We start from the raw sequence: 13215 nt of genomic DNA on the forward strand, positions 1-13215 counted from the left end.
TTCATATTGTTTTGAGATAATTGCATGCATCAAGTTTTCTGAGTGTGGGTGTATCCTTAACTTTTGTACAAGTTAACCCTCACCTTGCATAATGTGTATTTGAACTTAAGGACCACTAGCTAACATTTGTCTATACTTGGCTTCTTCAAATTAAGTTCATAGTGCCTTGTATTAAAGCAGTGGAAGATAATGTGGCTATGTGAACTGAAAAATGTTGATGTAAATTATGAAGTGAGTATGATAGTATATAAATGTTAAATGGCTATAAATAGTCATTTAAGCATTATAATACAAACATTTGTATGCACCTTTGAAAACATATTAAAAGTGATAATGCCTTGTTAGCAAGTTGTCCACAACTAGCTTCAAGCAAAATAATTTCTATATTCATCCTATCAATGCAATGAAATGTCTCATGCTAACAAAAAAAAGTAAAAAGATTATAAATGTTCATTCGGAGTTTACTATAAAAACATGTGATTGCATCTTTGGAAATAAAATTTGGGTTTGTTGAATGTAAGAAATGTAAGTATTTATAAGCTTAACCTATGTGAGCTATGGGGCTTAGCACGAAAGAGATGCATTAAGGAAATTAGGCATGGCCTTTATGGAGTCTACAAGAACTTGGAGTTGGTTTTTGGTTTCTTGCAACTTGTCTAGCGTGTTATGACGACATTCCTTCAATATGTCTGTATTGTTGCTTAGCCCTCTCCTTCTATATGTGTACCATGGTGTCAACGAGGTTATTGGTTATATCTTGAACTCCTTTAAGCTTCTAATTTTGTTCTCCTTGCCTCTTGTTTCTTGAATCAAGTTTGGACTATTCAATTGAATTACAATAAAGGGGGTGGCTATCAAACACATGGCAATGTTGTTGCTAGCTTCGATTGCTATCAAATTTTCTACACACATTGCAAGTGCAATTATATTACTTTATCTTCATCAAAACTTATGAAAATATGAAGGCGATTATGAATACATAAACTATATCAATACATTAAAAGATGATCACAAGCTATGAAAATAAAAATGAATAATGCACAATACCAAGAGAGATTGGGGAACTATTAATCGGGATAAACGACCATATCAACCCTAAACCATGCATCTGAAATGTTGTGTAGCCTCCTATCATAGATTTTTGGAGATTTCCCATCCACACGCCCTCGTTGTTCCTTCAAAGCATATGTGATTTTTCTTGATGGCATTGCCCTGTCCCAATCTCGTATCTTTTGTACTTTGGAAATGTGTTTTTTCACTTATCACAATATTGTCATGAACTTTTGTTAACTTCCTCTAGCTTGCCCTACACTAACTCCTTGCACCATCTCTCATCCAACGATAGAAGTTGATTCTTTCCTCTTGTTTACATAATTTATTGACCATTGGTCTCTAAATGTGGAATCCACATTATCAAGCTTGTGTCTACTGGACCTCAAACTATGATTTCTGAGCTTCTCTAAACTACTGGCAAAGGTTGGGCCATGTTTCTTAGATGTGATTTTTATGGCATTATGTGCATTGGAAGTGGTTGTAATTTCTTTACTTGTGACACAAGGGATTGTCACAATTGTCATCTTCATTTGAATGCATGTCTTTAATTTCTGTTGAAGTGTTTGAACCAATGTGACCTTGAACTAGTGAAAGAGGCCTTATTGACTAACATATGTGATCTAATATTGTACATTTGTTGTGTAAGCAAAGAAGATTTACATGTGACTTCCATTCCTTGAGAACCATGATGAGGTTCAAGGGGGCGTATGCAGTATGGTCAACATGCAATGTAGATGGAAATGCAAATTCTTGTCTTATGGCTAGAGGAATGTTAGAGTCATGGGCAAGGGAAGGGGGGAGGATATATAGGCGGCTCTCACAACTGGTAAGAGTAGTGCAACCGTACAGAGGAAACATGAGATATGCAATACATAATTGCAAGAGATATGGAAGATATAGGTAGTGGTATAGATGTTGGGGTTATGGAAGCTTGTGGTGTGAAAAGAAAAGTCCATACTGCATGTATATTCCACATAAGTTAGTAGCTACATCCAACTTTTGGCACATTATGTATGCAACTAAAAATTTTTACAAGGCCATGGAGGTTAGCCATTTTAGCAAAGATGGAACAAGAGCTATGTAATTTTTATATGAGAGACATGACGACGGAGACATGGGTGTAGACAAGGAATGGCAAGCACATGAGAAAATAGTGGATTGATTCACAAGGTTGCATCAATTGTTTTATTCCCTCTCCTAACATAGTTGATGGGTTTTGGAAAGTCAGTAACTAAGATGTAAGCATCACAAGCAGAGTTGTGTCGCCTTTCCCCAATATCTACATATGCATTGTATGCATAGACCAAGTAATGTTCAGAATAGAACAATGTGCTCAATTCTACTTTGTTAGCTTTGAGGCTCACATTTACATGGCTACCACAATTTCTCAACATTTCAAGCTTGTCGTTCTATTAAAAAATAACAAGAGGAAAGTGCTTGCTACATGTCATGCAAAATTTGTATTGGTTTTGTAATTTGATACTAAGTGCCATACAATACATTGTAGAATATCCCTCATAGACATTATTATTATGCAAGTGTCAAAACACACACTATATTTTTTGTTAACCCTCTCAAGCATGCAATGAGTGGAAGCATACACTAAATGTGTGCTACACATGTGTAATGTAGTTACTCTTTTGATAACAAATCTTAGCCATTGGCAATCAGGATCGGGTTCACTTCCATGCAAATTTTATGCATCATTTTTTAAAAACTCGAGTGACATATTAGCATTAAGATGCATGCAATTTTGGTGGACATGAGCCACTAAAGTGTGCTAGATGGCTAAAAAAGGTAGAAAATGGGTGTATAAAGAGCATGTGAACTAATGAAAAACCATATATGTGTATGGCATCTTTGCTCTTATCTTCTTTTGTTGTTCATGTGAGAGTGTGAAGGAGAGAAAGAAAGTGAGAGAGTGTGAGATAGTGAGGGACAAGGAGAGAAGTTTTCTCTCTTCCTATGTGTTCTTCTTCTTCTTCTTCTTCTTCTTCTTCTTCTTCTTCTTCTTCTTCTTCTCATTCCATTGTGTTGAGTACGTATGTGGGTGCAAGAGAGTGTGAGGGGCTAAGGGACACATGTGTGAAGAGCTCTTTCTCTCTTCTTCCCCTCTACTTGCCTACAAGGATTTATCATGCATAGCAACCATGGATGGAAGATAGCAAGGAAGGAGCAACAATATGCGTCTTGGAGAAACACTTGGCCATCCATTTGTAACTATAACATGGTTAAGTGAAGGTAAGTACACTTGATACCTTGTGTTGACCATGTGTTATGTTTTGCACATGTGAGTGGGCTAGGTGAAAGATAGCCTTGGCTTTCATCGTCGCTTCCTGGAACAATAGAAGTGTGTCTATATTCTCAAGTAGCATGTGAACGTGACATTTTTGGTTCCATTGCTGGGAGCAAGGGCACATCAACGACAAGGTTGCTCGCACACCTCACATTGTGAAATAGGAAGGAGGTGCATTTGCTAACTCCGAAACACATGTGAGGGGATAGCATGGTTTTTTCTTGTGTCTCATTGAAAGTGGTTGGATATCATTGCTCTAGAATGAATGTGTTAGAAATTCCATTTCATGACTTTGTTTATTGGATAATGTAAGGAATGAGATAGCACGGAGACATGGAAAATACTTGGTCACATTGGCAGGGTATAAAATATGTAAAGGGACTCAAGTAGGGCATCTAGAAAATAGTGAACTAAGTGTCTTCACCTTCCTCACAACTTACTTGGCCTCCCTTGCTTCTTTCTCTCTCCTTCTCTAGTATTTGTCCCTCCTTTGTACAATCTTTTCCTTCTCCCCTTCTCTCTTCTCAGTCCTCTTCTTTATAGTTGGTATTAGAGTTGCAAGCTTTGGTCCTTTCTTCCTTCATTTTCTTGATCTCAAGTTCCCTTTTCAAAGCAAGAAACCCTATTCACTCAGGTATAGCAGGTATAATTACAACGATGGAGAACCACATTAGTTAGCAGACCTCCACAAGTAGCTGGTAGCTTTCTTGAAGGACACACATGAGCTATGGACATATCTAGAGGTAACAAGGCTATCTTAGTAGGTTGTCACTAAATTTTATGCAAAGTTTAGAGGTTCTTGGTAAAGGAGATCACTGTAAGAGTTAGAGGAGGTAAAACTACTACCATACTTTCAAGAAGACCTCTCTCTTCTTCCTCCTAAGTTTTCATGGAGATGCAATGAGAAATCTTGCTCTCCTTCCTTGAACTTCACTTCCCATGGGCAAGAGACACCACATAGGCATTCTACAAGTGATTTGGAGCATCCCCATAATCATTTTGTGGTGCTTTGGCTACCACATGGACTCCCAGATTAGGCCCACAAAATGTTGTCTCTTCTCCCTTTCAACTACTCCCTCATTGCATTTACAAGTTCATTGTCATTCAAATGCAAATCCAAAGAAATATGCAATTTGAATTGCTTGTAATGTCTAGGGTTGGTTGGATTATTTGTTGTTTCTTCTTTAGTTGATCATTGCCAATAAGCCTCCTTTAGCACTATAATATCCTAGGGCAGAAAGATGACCCACATAAGAGAAGCTCCCAAATGTTGCTATAAAACAACATGCACCACCATGGGTGGTTTGCATTCGGCATGACCTAGGATGCCAACCTTCATCTTTCTTCCATGAGGCATGCAAAGTGCTACTATCATGATAAGAAGGAGCACAAAACATTGCATATTTGTAGCTAGATAGTAGAGCAAATTCAATGCATGGGCTACTTCACATGCACTATATCTGTAGACAAATTAGTCCAAGTTTATGTAGAATAGGTTGAACACATGTAGGAACTAACCCTAGATCTTCTCGAAAAGCCAACATGTTGGATGAGTTCAATAACACAAGAAGTATCTTCATTTCATTTTCACACCATAAATTCTCCTACCTCTAAGAAAACATTACCGTAGTATAGGTGTCGCAACACATTTTTGTTACCTTCATCCAACTCCCTAAAACTGGTAGTTTGTTCAAGGTTAAATTGGGGGTAAAATTTCCTAGAATCTTTTGGAACTTGAATAAGAATAACCTCTTGAATCATGTCAATAAGCCATTGTTTTACATCTTTCATATCTTTGATAAGGGTGTTTGACAGATCTTTGAGTGATTCAATATGTTTCACAATCTTTTCTTAGTGTTATATTGCTCCTTGAACTCATAGCACAATTGCTTGTATTTTGTAAAATATTTTTCTACCACTTCACACAACTTACCACCAAACTTCTATTGTAGAATACAACAACTTGTGTAAGGTGTGCTTAATTTGTTGAAGTCCCATATACCCTCTTTTTTAAACTCTTCTTGACTCAAAGCAATGGAAGGCAAGAATTTTCCCATCAATCTAGTAGTTGCATGATATGGCAATGTCTCTTGATTGTGGAAGCTCAATCTTACTCCTTCAAGCATGGAAGAGGTATGTCATATGAATTTTAATCTCTCTCTTTTAGCCATTTGATAAACCCATGTCCAATTTCTTTGAGAGATATTAAGAATTCAGCCCTCTTCTATATTGGTCATCATCTTTTGCATAGAATGTGTCAAATGATTGCATCAATTCAACTAAGTTATTCATGATGTAATAAAGATGGCATCTCAGAAATAATCATAAAATACATGAAATGCTGGAAGCCATAGCCTTCACTATCATATATATGAAGAAAATGTCTAGGAAAGATTGAATACATGAAAAGAAATGCCATGGCCTTGTTGAGAATCAATGATGAGCTGTAGCATATAACTCACAGTGTGCTAAGGTGGGGCAAGAAACTCACCTCTATGCCATGGTGGGACATGTACACACCCATGCCATGGTGGAAGAAACCATAAAGGTTATTGGGAAGTGTTATTCCAATAATGACAAATTGATAAGATCCCTACATTTGCGTGATTAACCCTATTTTATATCAAACCCTAGCTTCTCATAGCTAGGATAAAACAGGCTAAAATTATCTATATTACAAGCCATCCCCTCTTGAAAAAGCTTTGTCCTCAAAGCTAGGAATATGGGAAAATATAGGGGATTGAATCAAGGAATCAGAGACCCATGTGTTGAAGAAGATCACATATCCAATGCAGCTCAAGTTAGATCACTGCAAAGAATTGCTTGCATGCTGTCATAACAAGGCAATTATGAAAAACAAAACCTATAACTCATGTTAGACATCTTTGAATTGGGCAAACAACACATCTTTGAATTGGGCAAACAAGACGTCATCTTGAAACCGACACTGAATCCCATCATGTTGAAGCATAAAACTCAAACTTTGATGATAATAATTCATTTTATTTAATGATAGTAATAGTGATACAATAAGCTATAATATGGAAGGAAATTCATCATTTTCCAAACCTATTTTCTCTCAAAATTATGGAGAAACAATGAAGACCAAGTAGCACCAATTATTGAGCATGAAATGAGTTGTTGCAATGGATTTCCCTAGAATAAAGCCACCTCTGAATTGAATGGAACACCAACATGATAGCCATCAAGCATAGGAAAATTGTCATCAAGTAGAAGTACCAAGCCACCAAGATCAAATGGATATAATGCATCATCCCCATAATCATTTCCAAAATCCATATTGTCATCATCATGTCTATGATCCATGCCATATGCATATACATTCCAAGCATAATGTCCATAGGTATCCTCATTAGGAAACTCATATACATCATCAAGTGATGACCCAATGCCTTTAAGACATTCATCTGCAATACAATCCTCTTGAGTGCCATGAAAACCATGTAACTCTTGGGGTTTCTCTTTTTCTTGAGCATCATCATTCATTTGTAAGTTATTGTCTTCTTAAAACTCTTGATGCTCTTCTATTCTATCAACTTCTGGTCCATCTTCATCTTCTTATTCTTATTCATCTTCATCCACTCTTGCAATCAAAGTATTCACCTTTTTGAGAGCTAATGATAGCATGTTGCCCATATTCCTGATGATGGTACCATGTAACTCTTGGGTTTTCTCTATTTCTTGAGCATCATCATTCATTCGTACCTCATTGTCTTCTTAAAACTCTTGATGCTCTTCTATTCTATCAACTTCTAGTCCATCTTCATCTTCTTATTCTTCTTCATCCTCATCCACTCTTGCGATTAAAGTATTCACCTTTGTGAGAGCTAGATAGCATGTTGCCCATATTCCTAATGATGGTAACAATCCAAAGAACTAGCATAAGTATCCCTTAGATAGGGTTGTCCATAGGAGTTATAAGAGTTACTTTGCAGTTCACTTCATAGGCTTGTCCATCATCATCATAAGATTGGTCATAATAATGTTCACAATCCTGGTCCATAGCATTATAAGAATGACCACGATTATATCTATAATGCCAACCCATAATTTGCCCCAAAGAGTCACGAGAATGATTTTGATCATCATACTAAATATTATCATAATGTGGCTAATCAATGCATGACTATTTTTGCCCACACAAAGGTGGAGCTGTCATCATGTCCTCAAATAGAATCTTTTTGTTTTCCTCATATCTAGCATGTAATTCATCCCAAGGTGTTGGATATTTGGACTGCATAAATGAGACTTTATGATCCTTACATGCATGCAACTGTCTAGGAAAATAGGTATTATGCACATTTGCATTTCGCCAATATGCATAAGCTTGATAGTGCTTAAAATTGCATGATGACTATCCATGGGGCATGATGTGATCCATCTTCATGCATTTGGCCATGAAATTCACTATATGGCTATTGTACATATTCACTAGTATAATGCTGCCCATGCCCATGACCAAGTCCATACACACTAGAATAATGTTGCTCATGTCCATGATCACAATCATATGCATGTTGCTACCCATAGCGATACTCATCATGCCCATTATCATATTGTAGCTATTTAGGTGGAGGTGGGATGCTCCTATCCATAGCGATACTCATCATGCCCATTATCATATTGTAACTGTTTAGGTGGAGGTGGGATGCTCCTATCCATAGTGCATCTATTCATGTGTAGGTAGGATGCTCTTATCCCTATAAATTTAATACTCTTTTAGTGAGAGAAGTTTATTGCCATGATGCACTATTTGCAAGACCATAAATGCTTACCATGAAGATTCACTTCATTGATTGACTGATACAAGCTTGCTAGAACTACTATTAGATAAGCTTAACCCAAATATCCTTTTGAAGCTTAGCCTTGAAAATATTTTGAAGTCCGTGCCAATGTAGTAGAACTTTTAGCTATTGCTAGCTTATTTCAGTCATAGCAGCACTAGAAAAAAATACCCTGCTACAAAACATTACCTGAAATTTTTGTGCAATGCCCATTTCTTGTAGCAATAAGATCTAAGAGAAGGCAAGCATTGTCTTCAATAGGCTAAAGAAGTTCACTTGAATCTTAACTAGATAAGTGTGATTACATTTGCTTTGTATCATCCAATCATCAATCTCTCCATTCAACCTAGTTGTCTTGCTGCTATTGCATTACATAGAGATTCCATAGGATTCACAGTTTCACCAAAGTCTAGTGCTTGCAAAGAATTGGCATCTTTGAAGATGTTCTGATGGTTGGACCAAGTTGAAAATGGCAAGTAAGCTTATGATATGAAGATTCCCAATCACTCTTGTTGCTATCTCTTAGAAGATCCAACAAAACCAATAGAAACAATTGATCCCAATCAAGGTTGGTGTTGTCCTTTACTAGGAAAGCCAAAAAAATTAGTTGAGAGCCACAAGGTGCAATGAATTCACCTAATGGTGAAGATACTGATGTCGATGGAGAGAATAAGCTCGTTGAAGTAGATGTTGTTCAATGACTATAGTCTATGAATTAATAAAAAACTTTTGGATATGAGATTCTTCCTAGTGCATTGTTAATCCAAATGGTGTTAAACTAATCTTTTTCAGCAACCTAATCATAAATTTTTGTCTAGGGCAATGAACTTATTCTCCATCTCTTTCTATTGCCCATGGCAAATAGAAATCCTTATGCTGTCCAACCATACTCACCAATCACCAGGTAGCACAAAAAATCATCACATTGCCAAATTCAACTACCTTAATGAAAAATTATAAGCTCCATAGCTCCATGGTATAAATATTTTGATCATATTCCTTGGGCAATGTAGTCCTATCCAACATGCCAATGGTGTACTTCCCAAAACTCCCTTCCTTCTCCTTCCTTGTTGTATCCTAAAATGCTATTGTAATTGACATTCAAGTAAATAAGCTCTGAATATCAAAAGAATCAATAATTATTCAGCTTGCAAAGCTAACCGAGAATCCAAATAAGGCTGGAAGGCATATCAGTGCTGGTGGCATCCTTCCTATGGCCTTGAATTGCAAACTACAGTAAGATAAGACTAGAGATGGTGAAAGCACCTTCTCTCACTACCATTCCCAAGCCTCCCTGTACTTTATCAATAGTTGTTATAGAGAGGATGCTATTTGCATCTATGTCAAACTTCATCTCATTCTAAAGCCATGTCCAAAGCCTTTGTCAAGGGGATATGAGATGAATGTATATGTGAGGACATGACGCCAGTAATTTGACACTTGATAGGTCAAACTTGGATATTGTGTTAGATGAGGCCATGTGTATAGATGATCTTCATAGAGAGAGAAATATAAACAAAAAGATAGAGCTAAAAGCAATGCTTCATCATCAAAAAGTAGTGTTGAGTTGAGTTTTGCGCAAGAAATGCTCACCACATTTAAGCAAAGCTAGCAAGGTTGATAGACGCCTTGAAGTAATGTCATACTTATCATCCAAACATTCATGTGTGCATTGCAAGGGTGACCAACTCCCGTTCGAATGGTCCAGACCTCCATGTGTTTGTATAAACTATAGTTGTGTGGAGCATGATGTAGCTTCTTATTGAGCTCCAAGGTGACAAGCCTATACACAGCCATACAATAAAAACATATACCAATAGTCGAATAGGGCACTATCCTACCGTAGGCCACAACAACTAGCCTTGCCAATCCCCCCAATGAGTAGAAGCTAGCAGCCCAAAAAGTAAAGATTAACCTATTAGGAATACCTTGACCTCCAACCCCAATAGTCACTCATCCTCTAAGTAACACTCCCTTTTGAATAAGCTCCTAACCTTGGAGACATAAGCTTTCATACTTTTCTCTTCCTATTGCTATGTGGTCATAAGTTAAATAAAGAGATTATCTCTATATCCAGCACATGAGATCTTCAAGTACAATGAACGAGGATTTCTTGGTGGTGTCAAGCCCCGTGAACCAAGTGCTATCCTTCTCTCCTAAGCATAATCTAGACACTTGTGCCTATTTTGCATCACCCATGAGGTTGTTAGCTTTTCAAACATGTTTGATAAAGCTATAGGGATCATCCCTAGCTCTGTATTTATCTACTTTCTTAGCCACAATTAGGATCTTTGCTTGGTCCCTTGTTCATGGTGTGTTTCCTATTTCTATCAACAAGGTTTGGGCTATGTGTGTTTTGACTTGGAACATGTTTTGACTATGTGGTCAAAGAGCTCTCTATACTAGATCTAATATCGAATCTTGAGAGGACCATGCAACTTGTGTATTCAACAACATTCATCTAATGCCACCCATCTCTATATCCATTTTAGCAAGTTGGCTACTATGTGCCGATATTGATTAAGAGTGCTAGTTCCTTGATTCTTCAAATCTAGTAGTTTCTTCCCCATAACCTTGTGTCATGGTTTCTATCTCAAATATGCAGTACTATGGAAAGTATTTATAGGTGCATGGAAGTCATTCAAGGCATCCCTTCAATATCCAATTTTTAGTAGTGCTTTGCGAGACACCTATGATTTCTTGATCAACTATTTTAATGGCTTGATCAATCAATTTTGGAATTGGGGTGTTCTCGTTATCATGTGCTTGTATCATCCAACTCAGAGTAGACTTCTAGTTTTACTGGAATTTGGGATCTTCAGTCCATTCCTCAAATGCATACACTTGTCTAACCTTCGAGGCTCTTGATTAGCTAGACATTTCATGGCAAGTTTGCTTTTGGTTGGTCTATCTTGTCTTGTCTTGGTTGGATGAGTTTGGTTAAGATCCTTTGCTCATTCTTTTTTTGCTCTTAGTGTATGATTGGTTCTTACTTGATTGTTATGGCCAATCAACTTCTTCCTTAGTGATGCACCATGCCCAATGGTGATCCTTGTGCCCAAATAAAATTTCTTCTTTTTAGGCCAAGTTATGCAAATAGTACTTGAAGGTGTAGTTGGGCACAATTAGGTTTTCTTAAGGTTATGAACTAAGTGATATTGGTTCTTTGTGCATGCATCATCAATCTATGGCAGATGAATTACTTGAGTTCCTAGTTTTCACTTTAGTCTAAGGGTGATTAATCTTGTTTGTCTTTAAGATGCACTATGGTGGATGTGTGAGTGTGGCGGTGATCTAGTTACAATGGTGTTGTTGGGGATGACCTAAAATGCCAAGATGACCGACATGATGTGAGAACTTGTCCATATGATGTTGTTACTTCTATGGGACAATCTCAACCTAAACCAAGAGTTAAGGTGTGGCTTGGAGACTAGTGAGGGTCCCAAGTAAAGTAGAGGGTAGCACCCTAGTTGTTTGTGCAAGAAGAGTTTCTCTATGTGTTGTGTTGTAGACCTTAGGCTCCTAATCAAGGTTATTGTGAATCCTAAAGTCTCATGATCCTAGCATTCCTAGGTTACTGCCTAAGTTTATCTAGAGTGGTGTGTTAAGGCATAAGTGTTGTATGTAGTTGTATGGTTATGTACTTGGTTCAAGGGTTGTTTCTAGGTGAGATACTTGTCTAGGATTATTGTGGATTACCTAAGAGTGTGTTCCTAAGGTGATCCTATGCCAACATGCCTAAAGTGAGTGTCTAGATGTTAGTGCCTCTAAGCTAGGGGTAGTGTTGACATAGTGTAGTGTCATGTCCTAGTGAGTAGGTGTCTATCTTGCATGCTTAAGGGGTGGTTATGCCTAAATTAGTGCAAAAAAGTGTACACATGTGGGTAACCTTCTAAATGCAAGTGTATATGCCATGTGCCTAGCCTATGTGTATGTGGGTGCTATGTGTTGTGTCTCCAAAGGTTTCTAGCTTTGCATGAGGATGGTTCATGTAGTTTTGAGTACACATTCCATCTTGTGCGCAAGAGTGCATTAGAAAATAAGTGCATTGGGATGTATATTTAAGTGGGCTTAAAGATGGGTGCAGATGTACTAAGCTACTTATTTATGGAAAGTAGCCTTTCCCTTCATGGATATTCTTATGTGTTTGTGTGGAAGCTAGTGGGTTAGCACTAACGAACTAGTATGCTAGAGCTACTACAATAAGATTAGTGATCTAGTGTGTTATACCATGTGCAAGTGCTTTACGATGTGCCATGCCCTATTGTGTGCTATATGTGGGTGTATTATGGTGAATTGTAATGCATGTATCGAAGCATGTGCTCAAGTAAGTCTATTCACATGCCCTAGCTTGCATACCAAGTTATTTGCTTGTGCTTGTGCTCTAAAGTATATGTGTGTCTATCAGAGTATGGTGTGTGCTTGTGCTCGTGTTGTGTGCCCTAATGTATGATGAACATGTATATTATGTCCTATATGTATGCTCTATTATGTGCTCTAGCTCTTGTGTGTTAGACTATTATGCTTTAGTGCTCTAATGGTTGGGTTCTCTAGTGTGCATCTAAGTGTGCCCTTATGCTCATGCCCTAGCATGTGTCTAAGCATTTGGCTAGTGTGCATGTGCTCTAGTGGTGTGTTGAGTGCTCTACAGTGTGCTCTTATGTGTAAGTGCTCTATGGTACTTTTGTGTGCTAATGGCTCGTGCTAGTGTACTAGAGTGAAGGCATGTGCTCGAGAGTCATGTGCTTTTGCCATGCCCCACAATGTGTGCTCAAGTGCTGTTGTGTGTGTGGCCTTGTGCACATGCTCTAATGGTGTAGTATACTAATTTTGCACCTCCATCTTAGGTGGTGTTTGTGCCCTACTAGTGTGTTGTGTTACATGTGAGTGTCATGCATTTAAGTGCTAATGTTTATCCCCATGCTCATTGATTTTTCCCATGTGCTTTCATATACCCTAATGTGTAAATATGTTTGTGTTCCAATATGTCCATGTGCTGGAGAGCATTGATTTTTTCTTTGTGCTCATGCACTAGTGTTTTATGTTGAAATATTCAAAAGA

The sequence above is a fragment of the Lygodium microphyllum genome, chromosome 28 (assembly GCF_053477565.2).
Source record: "Lygodium microphyllum isolate KBCC chromosome 28, Lygodium_microphyllum_v1.1.10, whole genome shotgun sequence".
NCBI classification, from domain to species: Eukaryota; Viridiplantae; Streptophyta; class Polypodiopsida; order Schizaeales; family Lygodiaceae; genus Lygodium; species Lygodium microphyllum.